General features: G+C 41.1%; 1 long non-coding RNA gene across 1 annotated transcript in view; it reads right to left on the bottom strand.

Moving 5' to 3' along the window:
• Nucleotides 1-1,039: 1,039 nt before the first annotated feature.
• LOC311527873 overlaps nt 1,040-18,592 on the bottom strand; it is a 41,782-nt gene continuing 24,229 nt past the window's right edge. Inside the window, exon 3 of the long non-coding RNA XR_014713470.1 lies at nt 1,040-3,698. This is a non-coding gene — a long non-coding RNA (uncharacterized lncRNA). The remainder of the gene's footprint in view (nt 3,699-18,592) is intronic.

Below are 18,592 nucleotides of genomic sequence, written 5' to 3'. Positions count from 1 at the left end.
TGCAGCGGAGTGGGGAAAGGGCGGAGCCAGTCAAACTCTCTGATCTTCTTCCCCAGGTAGATACATTAGCGCTGAGAGAGGCTATGTCAGCCACTGGACTGAAGTGAGTCTGAAGCATCTCCAATGCTGACCTCTCACTAATATATTTTGTGCACAGTCTACTACTGGGTCCCCATGTTGGATGCCTGAGTACATACTGTAAATATAGACTAGCAAACAATATCCTAAGTTTGTCTGCTCTCTACTCCTCTACTGAGGAAATAATCAACTTCTAAAATACAGCTCCTGGAGCCTGGACAATACCATACAAGTCAAATATTGTGGCTGTATTTTTAAAAGATTGGCTATATATAGCCAATAATAACTCTGTGCATAGTCCACTACTGGGTCTCCATATTGGATGCCTGAGTGCATACTGTAAATATAGATTAGGAAACAATATCCTGAGTCTGTCTGCATTATAATGAGGGTATTACTATTATATGTGTGAAAGCATGAGCTGGTCAGCCTCGGGGGCAGGAAGGATATTTTTCTCCATATACAGCGGTGAACAATTATCTTAGTGCTCTGGGGTTTCCTTCACTTTCCTATGAAATATTGGGTATTAGCTACTGGAGAGCTCAGGCTATTGTTGGACTAGTGGCCTGATTAGGTATAGTTGAGTCTATGTTCCTACAGCAAAATGTTTTCTTCATGATAATATCCAATTTTCACTGTTCCTGTTGTATCGTTCATCAGGTTCAAATACCTGTGCTTGCAAACCAACATTAGCACCTGAAATAATGAGAGAAATTGCATGAGATGGGAGCAACCTTCCTTCTGGTGGCTTGGACCTTTAGCAAATATAAAAAGCAATTTCCTGCATTGTCTGAGGAGTTTCAAAAACATGCAGAGCAGAGTGTACAGAAAGCAGCTTTCAAAGATGATTTTGGAAATTGCTAGTATTTGAAACCAGCTGGTGTAACAAGGTTATTGATGTGAAGAGAGAATTGCTGCCTGGAGACATGTATTAGAGGGATCAGAAGATGTTGCAAGCAAGTTCAATATCAGTTGCTATTTTTTATAGTGATTTCATTGCAACATTGACCATTGAGAACAACCACCCTTCATTTAACCAGCTAGGCAACTTCTTCGCCCCCCACCCTTTTAATCTTCCAGTGGAGGCAGCTGAATAATACTCTTTTTTTCAAGGCAAGTGCCTGATATATTACATCAATCACTAGAGTTTCTTGTAAGATCCACATTATACTTTAAACCTTGACCTTAAAAGCAATATCAGCATAATAATTTGTAGATATCTGAAGGATTTAATACTAGATCTAGGGAGCAAGGTGTAGAGGGCTTCTGTTATGAACCGTGACAAGTAGGAATAAGATTCTAATGTTCTCCCACAGGGACTGCATTTTCTTTTTCCCCAAAGTTTTTTCAAAGTGGTTATATTGGCTTTTAAGGGGACACATACCCATCTGTACAGTTCTCAGCTTAAGTAATAATAAGCAGTAATAGTAGCTACCAGGCAGACAGCCTTGGAGAGAGATGTGAGGTTCCCACACCAACTATATCATGGAGAGTAGCAGTGGAGGCATCATTGCATCATCCAACCGTGGTCTGGCAGGATCTCCCACCCCTAAGGGTTTGAAAGTAGTTCAGTCTTCATGGCCTGCTCATTCCTTGCCTCACCCCTGAGACTGCCAACAAGGTGACAGCTAGTGGTTTTGAAATGTTGGCTTCTGTGATGGGTTCACCTGTCTATGGGGAAATGGGCTGTGACCATCAACTCACTTTCACATAGGCTGCAAAATGTTCTTCAGGTTATAATGACTTTAGGTCCTAGAAGAGTCTGGATCCCTAGCCATTTACCAGTATCTCCAGTCCTAGAAGAGTCTGGATCCATAGCCATTTACCAGTATCTCCAGTCCTAGAAGAGTCTCACTCTGTAACCACTTAGTCTGCTATCCAATTCACTTGCATGTGATGCCAAAAAACTTTCAGACCTTCTTCTGCATACATAAAACATGGGTAAAGAAAACAGCCCCCAATCAAGTATATTTCCCTAATGCGCAAATGTCACTAATGCCTAGCAAGGCCATTGCGCTCTTCTCACATGAGGAGTTCATTTATCCCCATTACACTTCTCTGGACAAATCTTTAGCTCTCAAAATTTTGTTGATCAACACCTGTGACAAATGCCCAGAATGTTAATGCACTCATGAGGGTCATTGTTCAAGAGCTTTTGAATGACTCGTGCTCTGGGTCACCTGTGTCCAGAGCCACTCATGGAACTGGGTGAACCTTAAGTTCTTTGCAGGCAGTTTTCTGTCCATGGCAGTTCTTCTTGATGGTTGTTTTCCCTCAGCTGTAGCGTAGCCAATTGTGGCTGGGATTTTCAAAAGAACCCAAGGGATTTATGCACTCAGTTCCCATTGCATTTCAGTGGTATTTGAGTGCCTAACCCCCTTGGTCTCCTTTGAAATTCCCAGCACATGTGTGTTCTCTTCCTGGTATTTCATAGAAGGAGCCACATATTCTGACCACTGATTTCAGAAAATAAAAATTGCTGTTGACTGGAAAACAATTAAATAATGTAAACATTAAGTTTTGTTGGCTTTTGTCTTTATCTCAGCATGCCTCAGACACACACGAGAACATAGCAGTTTCGGCTGAATTATCCAGATGGAATCTCTTCTAGTTCACCTGACAAAATTGCTACCTTTGAACCAGGGGAAAAGACAAACTTGGGAAAGGGTGTTCAAGTGGTTAAGCACAGGACTGGGATTTAGAAGATCTGTATTCTCTTCCCAGCTCTGTCCCAGACTTTTTACTTGGCCTTGGGCAAAACACTTAACTTCTTTGACCCACAATTTCTCCATTTTTAAATGGAGTGATAATAGCTATCTCTTAGGGATGTTTCAAAGGTCTGTGCATTCATGTTTAAAACACACAGATCCTCAGACAAAAGGTGCTATACTTGTTCAACATATTCTTGTTATTCACAAAACTCTTGACAAAAATTTTCTCTTCCTCGCTGATCTCTTGCTGATGAGCCAAGTCATTGCATGAGTTCCCCTTCAGGGGATGTCACAGGATTTCGGCTGTAGCCTGTTTATCAAGGGGTTGCTCCAACCGCCACTGAAGTCTGTGGGTATCTTTCCACTGATGTAAATGAGACCTGAATCGGGCTTTAGAAAACATAACCATAGCCAAGATAGGGTAATTGGTGCCTTAGAACCATGTACAATGATTAGTGAGACAGCGAGATCTCAATAAAAACAGTCAGGTGACTGAGTGAGTGACTAAGGACCTCCCTTCCTCCTTGCAATATTTTATAAATAAGGATGGCTGAATTAGTGCTTTATTCTAATGAGCATTCTGAATGACAAAGAGTTGGATCTTACTTCCTGTGTAGTGTCTCCGGATTTAGCCCACCAAAATGTATCCATTTTTGGAAAAAAGGCATATTGTCTCAAGGAATACATGTGTACTGTGCACAAAGAAACACTTCTCCTGTAATCTACTGTGCTATTTCTGCCAGTATTTATGTTTGAATAGCATTTTTCCACTCCACTTCTCCATGCTTCTCAATCCAGTAGTGAAGTTGTCATAATCTTGCATTTATGACATCGTCCGTTGTCCTTGAATTTATTGTGATATGACAAACATAGCATTCAGACCTATAGGATCATCCAAAAGTAGTTGAGCTGTGAAAGAAAGAAAGACTTTGGTTGAACTCCTATTTTTAAGGTCATCAGTAGAGGTGACTAGGACAGCTATGAAACACATTTATAATGGCATATTTTCTATAGCGGTTAAATCCTTATTTAAGACAGTGCTAAAAGTCCTCCCTGGTTGAGGTAAAATCAGTCATCAAAGAGAAAATCAGTTGTTTTTTGACATGTACATTTTATTTTAGGGGACACAACTGAAGCCTGCTTATTATTTCCCTGGTTTGGTCTATTCCTGGGTCGAGTTTTCAAAATGGGGGCTTCATGTAGCATACCTACTCCATGCAAGTTCTTTATAATCATTTACACAAAGTAATTTCTGTTACGGCAAAACTGAAAACTATAAAGTACCCCCACCAAATGTTTTGATCTCAGCACATTTTCATGGTGTGCAGAAATCTGCACAATTCCTGAATGAATTTAATAAATAACATGTCATTCAGCTATTGGCTGGATTATAGCACATGGCATAAACTCAAGCAGTCAGCTGACCTCTCATTCCCCCCACTTTACCAATTCTGTTCAGTGTGAGCAGTTATAGAAGTTTTTTTAAAACCATTAATAGAACACAGGCAGAAGATGATGAATTAAGGGAGCCTCCATTAATTTTTCATTTTGACAGATTATCGTCCGTCAAAAGGCAGAGGAGATGCCTCTTGTACACAGAGCTAGGGAGCTTGTTCTTTGTAACATAGGCTTACGTTTTTCACATGAATTAGGTAGTGGGCACCAAAAGGATAAAAAATTCATGACAATCTATAATTTACATGCTGGAAGATAAATAATGAACTAAATCCTGTCATTAAATTGGTCTTTCATTTTTCTTAATCCCTGGGGTGATGAATCTGATTTTGCAACAACATTTAGTATAAATTGATTTTTTTTTTTTGGTGGGGGCAAAGCTGTTAAATATACCTTTGTTATAAATAGCTTAAGCTGTACGGTACATTGCCTTAGGCTCAAAGATACACCAGGCTATTAATGTAATATTACATTAAGATTGACATTAATTAAAGTCAATATTAACATCACCTTTTATAAACCAGGCTAAGCTACAAAAAAAATCATAAATACTGTAGGGTTTGGTTTAATTAACTTGGCTTTTTCTTTAGAAAAGAAAAAAAAAGAAATAAAATTACTGATATACAGTGACACCTCCTTTATCCAAATGGAATTAATGTGGATAAATGAGGGTTTTCAAATTGTTTAATACACATCAAGGGACATGACCTCATTTCACATAAATTAGGCTTTTTCTGATAGCTGAGGTTAGGGTAAGTGAAGTTTCACTGTGTATAATAAATAATAAAAGTGGAAACCTTAAAAGAAAAGCTTAACAATTCCAGCTCTAGGATAAACAGCTCACCTGGTGAATTTCATGGTGTTCTGTTTCGAAAAGACTGAAAGAACTCTGGGTATGTAAAATGGAAACCCTTTTGTTACTCCCTCTTGTTTCTTTATAGAAATTAGTGTACACATCATGTGGCATGGTTGACAGCTCTGTAAATTACCGTACCTATGTGTGTGTCTAGATATACCCCACAAGACATTGCCCGCATCATTCCCTGCATCTCAAGCAATTGGGCTGCTTTCAAGATAAACTTTCCTTTAAAAGAATAAGGCCCTGATCCTGTAAGCTGTTTCACCTGTGTGAACCCCTTGCCCCATGCAAAACCCCACAGAAGTCATTAGGACTCTGCAGGGGGTACTCCTGGATGGAACAGCCTCTCTAGCCACCGGCCTAGCATACAGTGAAATATTAGGTGCCAACTTCCTCTCTACCCGGGGGGTGCTCGACCCTTCCACTGCAGGCCCTATCCCCATTCCACCCTAAACCCACCACCTCTTCCCGCCCTCATTCCACCCCCACTCACGCCTTCCCCAAGGCCGCACCCTGCCCTGCCTCTTCCCACTCTGCCTCTTTCTGCCCCCTGCCCCGAGCATGCCCCATCCCAGCACCTCCTGCATGCAGCAGAACAGGTGATCTGCGGCAGGCGGGACGTGCTGGGAGGGAGGGGGTGAAGTTGATCAGTGGGGCTGCTGGCGGGCAGGAGGCACTGTGGGTGGAGGAGCTGGCTGCTGGTGGGTGCTAAGCACCTGCTAATGTTTTTCTGTGAGTGCTCCAGCCTTGGAGCACCCACTGAGTCGATGCCTATGAGTGAAATCCTAGCACTGAGACATATGTGGCCCATACACCTCCCCTGGGAACACACTCTCCTCTCTCTATCTCAAGGAGGAGGAAACCCTTATTTGACTTCCCCTAACTCAAGTGGTTTCCGTCCTTTTTGGGCAATTGGCACGCAGAGCAGAAAGGGCAGAGAACATCAGGCTATGTTATCCTATTCAAAAGGATCAGCTGAACTAACTGAAGCTGAGCAACCCCTGGTTGCAATTAGTAATGATAAATAAAGCAGAGAATGTAATCACCTCCATTCAAGGAAATCTAATCAGCACAGCTTTGGTCATCCTTCTTTATCAGATTGGCTATGGAACAAATCATTAATGATGATTACAGAAGCTGAAAGCTGAAGTCCATTTAGCTTGGATGTACTAGAAAACAGGTATCTTAATGCACTACTAACCATATCCTTTTCAATAATGGAGAACATTGTCGTGCTGGCAAAGGTCAGGTGGTTTTAGAACCTGCTGCAATATAAAAGGGAACTGCTGTACACAGCAGGATTTGCCATTTGATCTGAAGTGACGATTTGTTTGTTTCTTTGTTGGAATTGTTGCTAGAGGCAGGTAACCTAATCTAGTTAACTAAATGCATTCGGTCTCATTCTTATCTCAGTTACCATGGTTTAATTTAATTGACTTTAGTGGAGCTACTCCTGATTTACATGGTACAGGATCAGAATCAGGCTAATTAATTTAATGGTTGAGCCATGCCTCAATTAGAAATCTACCATTAATTATCAAGACATTCCTCCTTATGGAAAGATGCAGTCCTTGATGTGGCACTCTAACAGGCAATCCTACATGCAAAGAGTCGAGTGAAATTTATAGGGGGGATCAGTGATTTTGCTGGAGAGTCCTTTTCGCATCATTTTGTAACTTTCTGACAAAAAGAAAAAGAGGACTTGTGGCACCTTAGAGACTAATACATTTATTTGACCATGAGCTTTCGTGAGCTACAGCTCACTTCATCGGATGCATTCAGTGGAAAATACAGTGGGGAGATTTATATACATAGAGAACATGAAACAATGGGTGTTACCATACACACTGTAATGAGAGTGATCCCTTCAACTAGAAACTTTTCCATGCTTTGCCTTTTAGGTACTCAACTTGAGACACCTTCAAGGGGCTGGATTTTCTGACAGAGCTGAGCCCCCCACCCCCAACTCTTTGCAAACATCGCCACTTTGTGGGGTCTCAAACATCAATAACTTTTGACAGTCTTGGCATTTAATCAGTAAGACTGCAGTAGGTTTGCATTTTACTGTTTCAGTGGCATTGTGGGATTTGGCTTGTTACGAAACTCTTCTAGCAGCGGTCAATGATAGATATTTTTTCCCATTCTGTGCATGGCTAGGAATTTGCAGTGATTCCTCACAGATACTCACCTGTGGGGCAAGTGCATAGCCCCTTCGACTTCAGTGGAACTGTGCAGTTTGCACTTGTTAAAGATATGGCTCATTATCTCAATCTATCTCTTTTACTTTTACAGGCGTCCATTTTACAACCACTCCCATTTCCAGAGCCCTCGTAAGCACGAGGCCCAAACACAGTTCCTGAGCACAAGGATTGTTCGTGCCCTACTCCCTAGGGGAGCACAACATCTGAAATGGGCCCCTGTCCCTACCCCATCCTCACACCAGCCTGCTGAGGGCGACCAGCACAGTGGGGAGAGTAAGCCGCACTCAACGTAGGAGCATAGCAGTGAGCTCACTTCCCTTGTCCACCAGGAAAGAGTTCTGCCAGGAGCCACCCCCAGTGGGGCTGTGCAACTCTGCACTGCTCTTTGTTGTGAGCGATACCTAACGGGCACACTTGAGCCCACAAGCAACGGTATGTTTGCAAGTGGCAATTTGATTGTACAAGGATTAAACTCACTTAGATATAACAGCCACATTATCTCAAACCAGTGTGTAGTATTCTCCCAACTTTACGGAATCCAGAACTTGTATGTCTCTTTCTACACTGCTTATGTCCATCTTTTACACAAATACACTTAACTGGGTCCATAGCAGTCAATGGCTCAGTATCCCATCGCCTTGTATTTATATTGTGTGACTGTGATGTCCTGTGAAAGATACAGCTAGGTGCAAGCTAATGTACTGTGATACATTTTAAAATCATGTCTGTAGATCCTCTTTTGGCATCTCTCAGTCAGTTGCAGGAAATGTATCCTAAGGAATTACCATAAAGAAAGCTGGACTAACGACAGATTGATTTAATGCAAGTTCATGCCATTAATTTCTAGAGATTGGTAGATTTGAATGAGCTTCCTGAGGAATATTACAAAAATGTTTCAGTTAATTCCAGACTGGAGTAATGATCAGTAGCTCCCTTTCATGATCCCCTTTCCTGCACAGGATTTTATACATGAAGATTTCCATACAAAACACAGTGCTTGACACCAAATTTTATTATATGCCGTTGTGATGTCAGCACTAGCTGAATACAAAATGATATTGCACATGTAAAATTATCATTATCACTTTACATCACAATAAAGAGGCCTCATCTGCATTGTGCTAGACACTGTACAGATATCTAACAAAAGATGGTCTCTGCCCCAAGAGTTTACAATCCAAGTGTAAAATGAGAGACAACAAATGGACACATCAAGAAAGAATTAAAATGTAAGAATATAAATTAATGCCAGTCAATGTGGTTTTATGGAAAATAGGTCTTGTCAAAGAAACCTGATTTCATTTTTTATATTAAAGTTGGTTGATAAAGATAACTGCATAGATGTAATAGAGTTAGACTTTCGTAAGACATTTGACTTAGTACCGCACAACATTCAGATTACAAAATTATCACCAAAAAGTACCAATAAAGCACACATTAATGGTTTAAGAATTGGCTAACTGACAGATCTCAAAATATAGTTGTCAATGGGGACTCGTCTTTGAATGAGGGTATTTCTAGTGGAGTTCTGCAAGGAATGGTTACAAGGCCTGACCCTATTCAACACTGCCATCAGTGATCTGGAAGTGAATATAAGATCACTGCAGATTTAAAAAAAAAAGATTGGCAGAATGGCAAGTGATGATGAGGATAGGGCAGATATACAGAGCAACTTGGATTACTTGGTCAGAGGGGTCCACTCAAACAAAATCAATTATAATACATTTATATCTATGGAATGAGGTATCTTGGAAAGCAATGACTCTGGAAAGGCTTTAGTGGTCAAATTGGACAAGCAACTCAGCATCAGCTCCCAATGTGATGCTGTGGTAAAACAGGTTAATGCAATCCTTGGATGTGTAGACAGGGGAGTAGGGAGTAGATTTTTACCTTGGTATACAGCATTGGTGAGACCAATACTGGAGTACTGTGTCCAGTTCTGGTGTCAACATTTTTAAAAGGATGTTGAAAAAATGGAGAGGGTGCCAAAAAAAAAAAAAAAAAAGAACCACAAAAATTATTCAAGGGCTAGAGGAAATGCCTTGCAATGAGACACTGAAAGTGCTTCATCTGTTCAGTTTATCAAAAAGAAGATTGAGAGGTGTCTTCATTACAGTATATAAGAAGACCCATCACAGGGTGAAAATACTGAGTGCTCAAGAACTCTTTAATTTAGCAGGGAAAGACAGAAAATGGCTAGAAGTTGAAGCCAAACAAGTTCAGATTAGAAATAATGCAGATATTTTTAACAGTGAGGGTGGTTAACCAGTGAACAAACTACCAAGGAAAGAGGTGGATTCTCCAGCTCATGATGTCTTCAAATCAAGACTGTGAATGCTTTTTTGCAAGCTATGCTTTAACCAAACTCAAGTTATTGGACTCAATACAGGGGTAACTAGATGAAATGTAATGATCTGTAATATGCAGGAAGTCAGACTAGATGATCTAATGGTTCTTTCTGCCTTAATGTCTGTGAATCAGATGGGAAGAGAAAAAGGTAACAATGTGAATGTTAATAAGATGTTTCTTGGCACTTAATGCTGTAGGTCAGTGGTGGGCAACCTGTGGCCCGCATGCGGCCCATCAGGGTAATCTGATTGCGAGCTGCGAGTCATTTTGCTGACGTTGACCATCCGCAGGCACCGCCCGACCCAGCTCCCGCACGTACCTGCAGCCCGCCGCTTCCCGCAGCTCCCATTGGTCGGGGACAGCGAACCGCGGCCACTGGAAGCTGCAGTGGGCCGTGCCTGTGGATGGTCAATGTCAACAAAATGTCTTGCAGCCTGCAATCAGATTACCCTGATGGACCAGAAATTGCCCACCACCTGGTCTAGGTCATATATTTACCTTATCTCTTCAGGGCTTGATATTATTTCTGTAACTTTTGGAAATCTCCTAGATACTGCTCCTAATAAAACTTAGTTCTCAGTGTTGCACCACCTCTTTTTTGAAGAGCATCCTCCCTATCAGCCATTGGAGGATTTTGGATTACTTGCCAATTAGTGCATGGCAGCAGTGAGCTTACCCATGTCATTTAAAAATTGTTAGAGATCCAAAAGAGTGGCATAATTCAGATCTTTCCTAACAGGAGGTGCATGTGTGGTTTCCGGATAACAACGCAACATATTAAAACAAATTAGCTCACTAACCAATTGTCAACTCACCTATAAGGGAGACAGTGTACATGTGTTTAGATAGGACCTGAAGTAAAGTATCCTGATTCTTCTGTCTACTGAGCTCAGCCTTATAGACTGTAGGGAGTAGCAGTAAAATTTTCCAAAGCACCTAAGTTACTTAAGAGCCAAAGTCCCCTTGAAAGTCAATGAGATTTAGTCTCCTGAGCTGCTTAGGCACTCTTGAAAATGGTACCCTAGAGCATTTAGTAAATATTGCTTAGAGAAAAACTACTTTAGGCTACTCAGTTTACCATTAGTTTTGTTCATAACTGTCCATTTCTACTTAGTGTTCTCTGAAGATATTTTTCTTTGTATTGTTATCCCTTTTGACCTGAGCACCTATTCAATATTCAGGGCTTTGCTGAGTTGTTTCCATTCAGAGGAGAAGGGTTGGAGTCAGGTATTTATCTGATGTTGTTTATTTACAAAGAATGTACAAAGTCCTATTTCCCTGAACACAGCAGGAATCAAGCAACAGGAGGCAGTTGCTTTGCTCACAGTTCCACGCCTCTCTCCAGCCAACACTGTGCCCTAAAAGTTTTCTCTCTTGGCTGTGTTACCTGTGCTTCCCTTGATGTCTGCTTCTGGCTCTCCTAGTTTTCCTCTCTCATAAGCATGCCAGCTCATGCATTTGCATTCAACCTCCAGCAAAATCCCTTCACCCACATAGCTCAGCTTCTGACCAGCTTTCCATTTTGGGCCCTGGATCTTACTGTTTCAGCTATTTTACTCAAAGGAACTTAACTGCTTTTTACATTTATCCTGAATGTACGGTAACGATGAGGCTCACCAGCTTCAGGGAGGTTTCACCCAACCTCCATCATGAAATTATCTTCTGGACAGAAATCAGCCATTTCTGTATTATACTGAACATCTTTCATGATTTAAGATGATCCAAAATACTTTTGTGGAATTTGGGCCAGATGGGTGTAATGCCAGTTTACAACAGCTAAAGATCTGGCCCAATATTAGGTACAGTGTGCAGAACATTATTCTTCTGATTCGTAAGGCCAGTCATGGTAACATCATAAAACCAGTCAGGTGGAATCTCTCATTGCTGAAAAAGATTTCTTTAGCCCATGCAGCCTATACCAGTGGTTTTCAAACTTTTTTTTGGTGACCCAGTTGAAGAAAATTGTTGATGCCTGTGACCCAGTGGAGCTGAGGATGAGGGGTTTCGGGTGTGGGAGGGGGCTCAGGGCAGAGCGTTAGGGTGTGGGCTGTAGGGTGGGGCCAGGGATGAGGGGTTTGGGGTGCAGGAGGGGGCTCTGGGTTTGAGGGGGCTCAGGGCTGGGGCAGGGGATTGGGGCCCAGGGCTGGGGCATGGGCCTACCTCCGGCGACTCCCGGTCAGCCACGCAGGCTTCCTGCCTGTCCTGGCACCATGGTCCGTGCTGCACCGTGGAAGCATCCAGAAGCGGGCCCGGCTCCTAGGGGGAGGCGTGGCTCTCACCTGCAGGCATCGCCCCTCCCGCCCCAGCTCTCATTGGCCAGTTCCTGGCCAATGGGGGTGTGGAGCCGGTGCTCAGGGTGGGGCAGTGCCTGGATCCCCATGGCTCCCCTGCCTACGAGCCAGACCCGCTGCTGGCCACTTCCAGGATGCAGTGCAGTTTCAGAACAGGTAGGGACTACTAGCTTTTAATGGCCACCTGCCAGGGTCCTTGGTGCTGAGCAAGGTGACCCAGTGGCTTGCATTCCGCAACCCAGTACTGGGTCGTGACCCGAACTTTGAAAACCACTGGTCTATACCACTGAGACATTTGGGGTGAAACTCTGACCTCATTTAAGTCAATGGGAGTTTTGTCATTGACTTAGCAGGGCCAGAATTATGCAATCTGCATTTTCGGTGTTTTGTAGCAAACGTGTATAACAAATGCATAGGAAATACTGGTGGGTTTTCACTATGGATTAGGCTTTGGTAGTCTCCCAAATTATGTTGGCCTATTTAGGCATATTTAATGCTATTTTGGGCTTGTTGGTATGCACACTGCTCATTGCTTTAAATGTAGCCTCAGGGGCCCTTTGAGCTGGAGTTAGAGATTAGGTTCTCCCAAGGGGGCACTGTGGACTCATACATGGAGGATAATGGGACTGAGCCAATTTGTACTGAAGTCAGTGGTTGTAGGACCGAGTCCAGTATGATGATAAAAGTACTATGTATATGAGTGAGCCCGGGTATCACCTGAGTAAACAGAATGAAAATATCAGAGGAAAATCCTTGCATGCCCATTATTGCAAGAAATGTATAGATTTGTCACAAGAACGATCTTAGTTATACACTGATTGTGTAGAAGAAAAATCTACCAGGCATTTGCCACTGATGCTGCATGACACTTAATTTCTTTCAGGGAGGTTAAATCTGGGATGCCTAAATAGTCTGACAGTGTCTCTTTGTAATGTGATCTCAGATTCATGGGTCTAGCAAAAACGACAGTCCATCTACATTGGCAGTCTGCCGAAGGGATACCTGGACCTGGACTATCAAGAGACGTGCAGGACTGGGGAGCAAATAGAGACCTTGGTGAAATCCTGGCCCCATTGAAGTCAATGACAAAACTCCTATTTCACCCCTTGATCCAGCAAAGCACTTAAGCATGTGTTTAACTTTAAGCACATGAGTAATCACATGAAGTCTATCAAGTGCTCTTATATTTAAAGTGCGTGGCAGTGCTGTGCTGGATTAGTGCCTAAGAGCTTCAGTGAATATGGCTGGGATGAGCATGTGCTTAACACAAAGCATATATTTAGGTTCTTTGCTGAGTTGGGGGTCAAAATTATTTATTTGAGACTGCACTTTCTTGTATACAAGAACTTACACAATTAACTGGTAGGAAAGTTAACTTCCTTTATACATCATAAAAGATGACAATCTCAATCTGCTTTGGAATTTAGGTGTCCTACAAAATATATGCCTTTGCGTGGCCATTGTCCCTATACAAATTTCCTTTTACTAGTTTTTAAATGAGAAATGTGCTATATAGATTCCTTCAAAGAAGAATTAGAATTGAGGATTTAATCATAAAGAATGGCAATTTATACGTGTACATTATTACTCTTTCAATTTAGTAATTCTGAAGGAAGGGACATGTTATGAAACAACTCTCATGTATATGGTGAAACTGCTTGTTTTATCACATGAAACCAATAGATCACTATATTCTCTCCAGAAGGATTAAAATATGATATGCTTGAATATTGGGAAAATTTATCTCTCTATATCTTTAAGGAGTAGTAGATTTTCAGTGATAATCCATTGTCATAACCCTAGCATAACGACCATTCAGTTAGATGGGAGCAACACTGAGCACTTTTGAAAACCCAGCCCCAAGTGATAGGTGTCTTTAAAAAAATGTAGAGACTGGCAAGCCGAATTAATGCACTGTGATGATGGGATTTCACTTTTGATCTCAGAACTAGAAGCAATTCTAAAAAAAATTTCCTTCATTTATCCCTATGTATAGTTTAGTGAATTTTGTTATTTATTTATTTATTTTATTGTGGATCTCACTTGGAGCCCCAGTCATGGACCAGGACCCCATTGTGTGAGGCATTGTACAAACAGAGAACAAAATGGTGGGTCCCTGCCTCAAAGAGCAATCTGTTTCAATAGGTTTGTATTTTTATTATAAGAGGTTTTAACATAAAGGAAAATAAGACCGAGCATTTCAGGGTGCAAAACAAATGTGGGGAGGCAAAGAATGGACTTAGCACTGCATGAATGAATGACAAGCAGCATGATAGATTTATTGCCACATCAGTGACAGGATGGGGATTATAAGGCATCCACCCCCCTCCAAAAAAAAAAGTATGAATAGTGAGAAAAAGAGGTGATGAATGCAGAGTACAGTGATGAGACACATATGCATGACTTTTACAAAGGAAAGAACAAAGTTGGCAAAGATCAAAATGATCAAGTGTCTAGTTTAATGTTGTAATAACTGTCACTGCCAGTCAGAAAAGACCTCTTCTTCAAAGACATGGAGCATTTCAGTGAGCAGCAAGATGAATATTCAAACTTTCAGACAAAAGGAAAGATGATGATTGAAGAACTCTGGGAAGACAACATGTGGCTAATGGAAAAGGTGCTTGGAATCACAAATATTAGCATTGTAAAAAGGAATAGTGTGAGGCAAAAGGGATGTTTATTATGTTGGAAGAAAGCTGTGTAAAACCTTTGAGATTTGCCTGATGGATACTTCACAGGACAGTGATGCTCCGTTAACTTTGCATCCTAAAATTTCCTTGGGATGATATTTTCTCCTGACCACAAACTAATTTCAGTCTACCAAAGGACAACATTTGAGACCAACACAGCCATTTGGAACAAAGCTCTGAGGGAAAAAAAACTGTAACAATAAGATACAGCCATTCCAATTGACTAAATATTCTATTTTCAAAAACATGGCAGAATTTAAACTTCTATTATGTAGGATAATGTATAATGGGATAATGTCCCAGGGCCTAATACGGCTGATGATGAAAGCTTTGCCATGAACTTTCATGGGACTATGGTGGGTCCTGTTTTTCTAATCTTGCCGGCACTTGGTGGCCCATGCTTTTAAAAGGAAAGGACTATATGCTGCTGTTAGTTATGCTGTTGTAAATTCAGATGGCAATACAAAATACTTGTTGATTGCCTGTTCTGTTGGTTCCCGCAGAAGCACCTGGCATTGGCCACTATCGGAAGACAGGATACTGGGCTAGATGGATCATAGGTCTGACCCAGTATGGCCATTTTTATACCATCTGTGTAATGTTGGAAACAAGTCTAGTGTATCAGGGTGTGCCTGTGTCATTTGACTGGAATCAGAGGAGGTTCAGTGAGAACCTAGAATTCCTCATGACTGAAAAAGTTATTAACTTAATAATCATACACTGTAGAATATTATCATGTTACTAACTGGGGTTTCAGGATGCCAGAACACTGAGTTACATTGTTGTGGTTACTTTAGGTTAGATTATGGGATTTTAATTGCTTACTGTATATTTTTTGTCTGTTTTAAATACAAGAGCTTTAGATTTCAAAGTAGCAGCCGTGTTAGTCTGTATCCGCAAAAAGAAAAGGAGTACTTGTGGCACCTTAGAGACTAACAAATTTGTTAGAGCATAAGCTTTCATGAGCTACAGCTCACTTCATCGGATGCAAGAGTTTTAGAGAGCCTAAACTGCTCCCATTGAAGTTACTGCTAAAAATCTTGATGAGGCCAGATGCTCTGGTCCGGCCAGACTCTGATCATAGCACGTTGTCTCTGCGGTGTCTGGATCGTATAGCTGACCTTTAACAGCTCAATCCTCCAATGCATGTTAGAGCAGCCTTGGGGCTGCTTTAACTTCCATCAGCTGTTTCCTAAGTTTCTGTTTTGGGGGTAAGGACAGCTCCAGCAACAAGGACTTGGCGGGAGGGGTTAAAAAATAACTGCTCTAGAGGTTCTGCAACCCAAGGATCCCTCTACTTAGGGGGAATTCTCAAGTAGCCCATTAAGCCACCTTTAAAGCTGCTTTGTGCCTTTCAGGACTGACATTGACTTTAAAAGATCAGGATTCAGTCCAGAGTAGATAAACAAGGTCAAAAACACAAATGGTGAAATCCTGAACCATTCAAGTCAATGGGAGTTCTGTCATTGACTTCAGTGGAGCCAGGATTTTACCCAAAGGGTGTAGGATGAATTAAATCACTTACATACCATGGAAAACAAACATAATCTTATCTGTATGGAAGACTCAAAAATATAATATTTTCAGAGTATGTTGCGGAAAAATTAAAGTAAAAAACATGAAAAAATACAGCAATATTTTAATTAGGTATTTTACAAAAGAAGAGAAACTTAAGCAATTACTCACCAATTAGTAACAAATTACTCAACAGCTTAGCATATGATGATTTACTAAAGTGTCGATCAGCTGACTCATACAGCTGTATTTCAGTCAAGAAAAGGGACAACACTATGAAACTGGAGCCTAGAAAAACTTGGAAATAACAGACAGCAATCATTTTTGGCCTTCAAGGATTATCAGCTCTTACATAAATTAAGGATGGTGTGCAAGTTAAAAGGGTAGGCTGCTGTAGTAGAGCAATACATTGCCAGAATACCAATGCATGCTCTTGTTTACTGTAAGATCGTAAGTCTAAACTCAGTTATATAAGGAGGATTATGTTTCTATGAACATACAGGGCAAAGGATTTGCCTCTACTCTTAATTTGTTGAAAATGGAATCAGTCAAGAGCTATTCTGCTGGTTGAAAAGGAGACATTTGAATACAGAGAATCACCTGGTTGCTAGTCAATAATGGAGCTTAATTCAATATTCTGATATTATTGAAAGCATCTATCACTGTAGCATCTGGGTTTCAGATATTCAAGAGCTCAATAAGAGAGAAGAATGGAATATTACAGCAAGCAAAGTGCCAAGTCCTTATGAGTATACCACAATTCCATTGAAATGTTCACCAACATGGGAATAACTGTGCAAGTGGAAGTGAACATCAATGTACTAGTAAAGGGACCAGATTATGAACTCAGGTATACACAGGAGCTTCCTATTGAGTTTACTGGGATCCATGTAAGAATAGGAGGGTGGATTTGGCTCTAAAATGAAGCTGGCAAGAATGCTTAGGATGGTGATGCTGTTACTTTGCAAATGATTTTTTTGGGAAAATCATAAAAGAAGAAATTACATTTGAGACAATGAGATTCTGATCTTTCTAAAAGAGGATTCTGTATTCTTGTTATCATGTCTTAATCAGAGTGTCTTATAATACAGGAAACTGACATTATCCAAAGGAGAATTTAAATGGATGTAAAAGGAAAAGACTGTTAAGAAAATATCTGGACATCAGTTGTCTCCTTCTGTGAAATCTCTTAGAGGACCCCTTTATTACCATCCAGATTTGGTTTGAAAATTCGTGTTTACAATAACCTTTCACCATTAGGTAGTCCAGCTGTCTGTCCCTAGAACTATTGTGGGTTTAGATTATTTATTGAAGTTTGAAGTTTATATTCTTGCAACACTGCATTCCCCTTGGGGTATTGTTATTTTTGCTAAATGAAGAAGAAACAACATTTCTGATAAGAACATTTCATGAGAATAAAGTTATTTCTTTATGGTGAGTTAAACTAAGTGTTCGTTTTATGTTCTGAGATCAGCATTGCAGAAGCAATACAAATCTGAAATTTAGGAAGCAGTGCACTATACTTTCCATACATCACATTAAAGGGAAATAATCCCAGCTAATTTCAGTTTTCTGTTACACCCATGAAAACCTATTTACTCCACAGATGTAAGTGAGGGCAGAATTTGATTCTCCGTTCTAGCATAGCGTGCTTCTAAACCAGTCCATTGTGCTAGATTTATAAATGAAGAGGAGGTGGGCTCATCAGGGAGCCAGTTCTGGCTCTCTGATGCATGGAGTCAGATTCATCCCCAATGCAATTTAAACTGCTGCAAGGCAACTTTAAGTTCTATCACTGTTATAGGGTTCTTAATCGAACCTACACCAGCGGGAAAGAGCTGTGGGAGAGCTCTGCTCCATCACCCCCCTCCTCTGTGTCACTGCCACTTCTGACATGCCTCCCCACCCCCATGCTAGGGAGTGGGGTAGAAGCACCAGGACTGTCTGTGCCACAGATACACCAGCAGGTAGTGTTCCCATCTGTCAGAGGACTCTGCTGGTGGGCATCTAGGGCCAAATTATGGTCTCAGTGGCACAATGAGGCTGTAACCTGGCTAGAGAAATCTAGTCCAACATGTTTAGAGTGGTTAAGTTTTCCATACTGTCAGGACACAGTTTTTGTCACTCTAAAAGCACCATATGATTGAAATATGTGTCTTTTATACATTTATATGCACTATTGATTCTCACTTGCTTCCCATCTTTCCATTTCAGTTTGAAATGGAAGCACTTAAAGCACTGACTCCAGATCTAAGCCTATAGTTAGAACAGTGTAATGTCCTAGAAGAAAAAGATTTCTGCCATAAAAAGCCAGAGGTGGAGAAGCAGCGTGTTCTAGTGGATAGAACATTGAACTGGGACTTGGGAGATTTGGGTTCTGTTCTCATCTCTATTACTCACTGCTGTATGACCTTGGAGAGGTCACGTCTCTGGGCCTGTTTCC

This window comes from Lepidochelys olivacea (assembly GCF_965140295.1).
Source record: "Lepidochelys olivacea isolate rLepOli2 genome assembly, chromosome: 10".
Classification (NCBI taxonomy): Eukaryota; Metazoa; Chordata; order Testudines; family Cheloniidae; genus Lepidochelys; species Lepidochelys olivacea.
The sequence above is the reverse complement of the archived record's forward strand: the minus strand, read 5'-3'. Positions and strand labels throughout refer to the sequence as shown.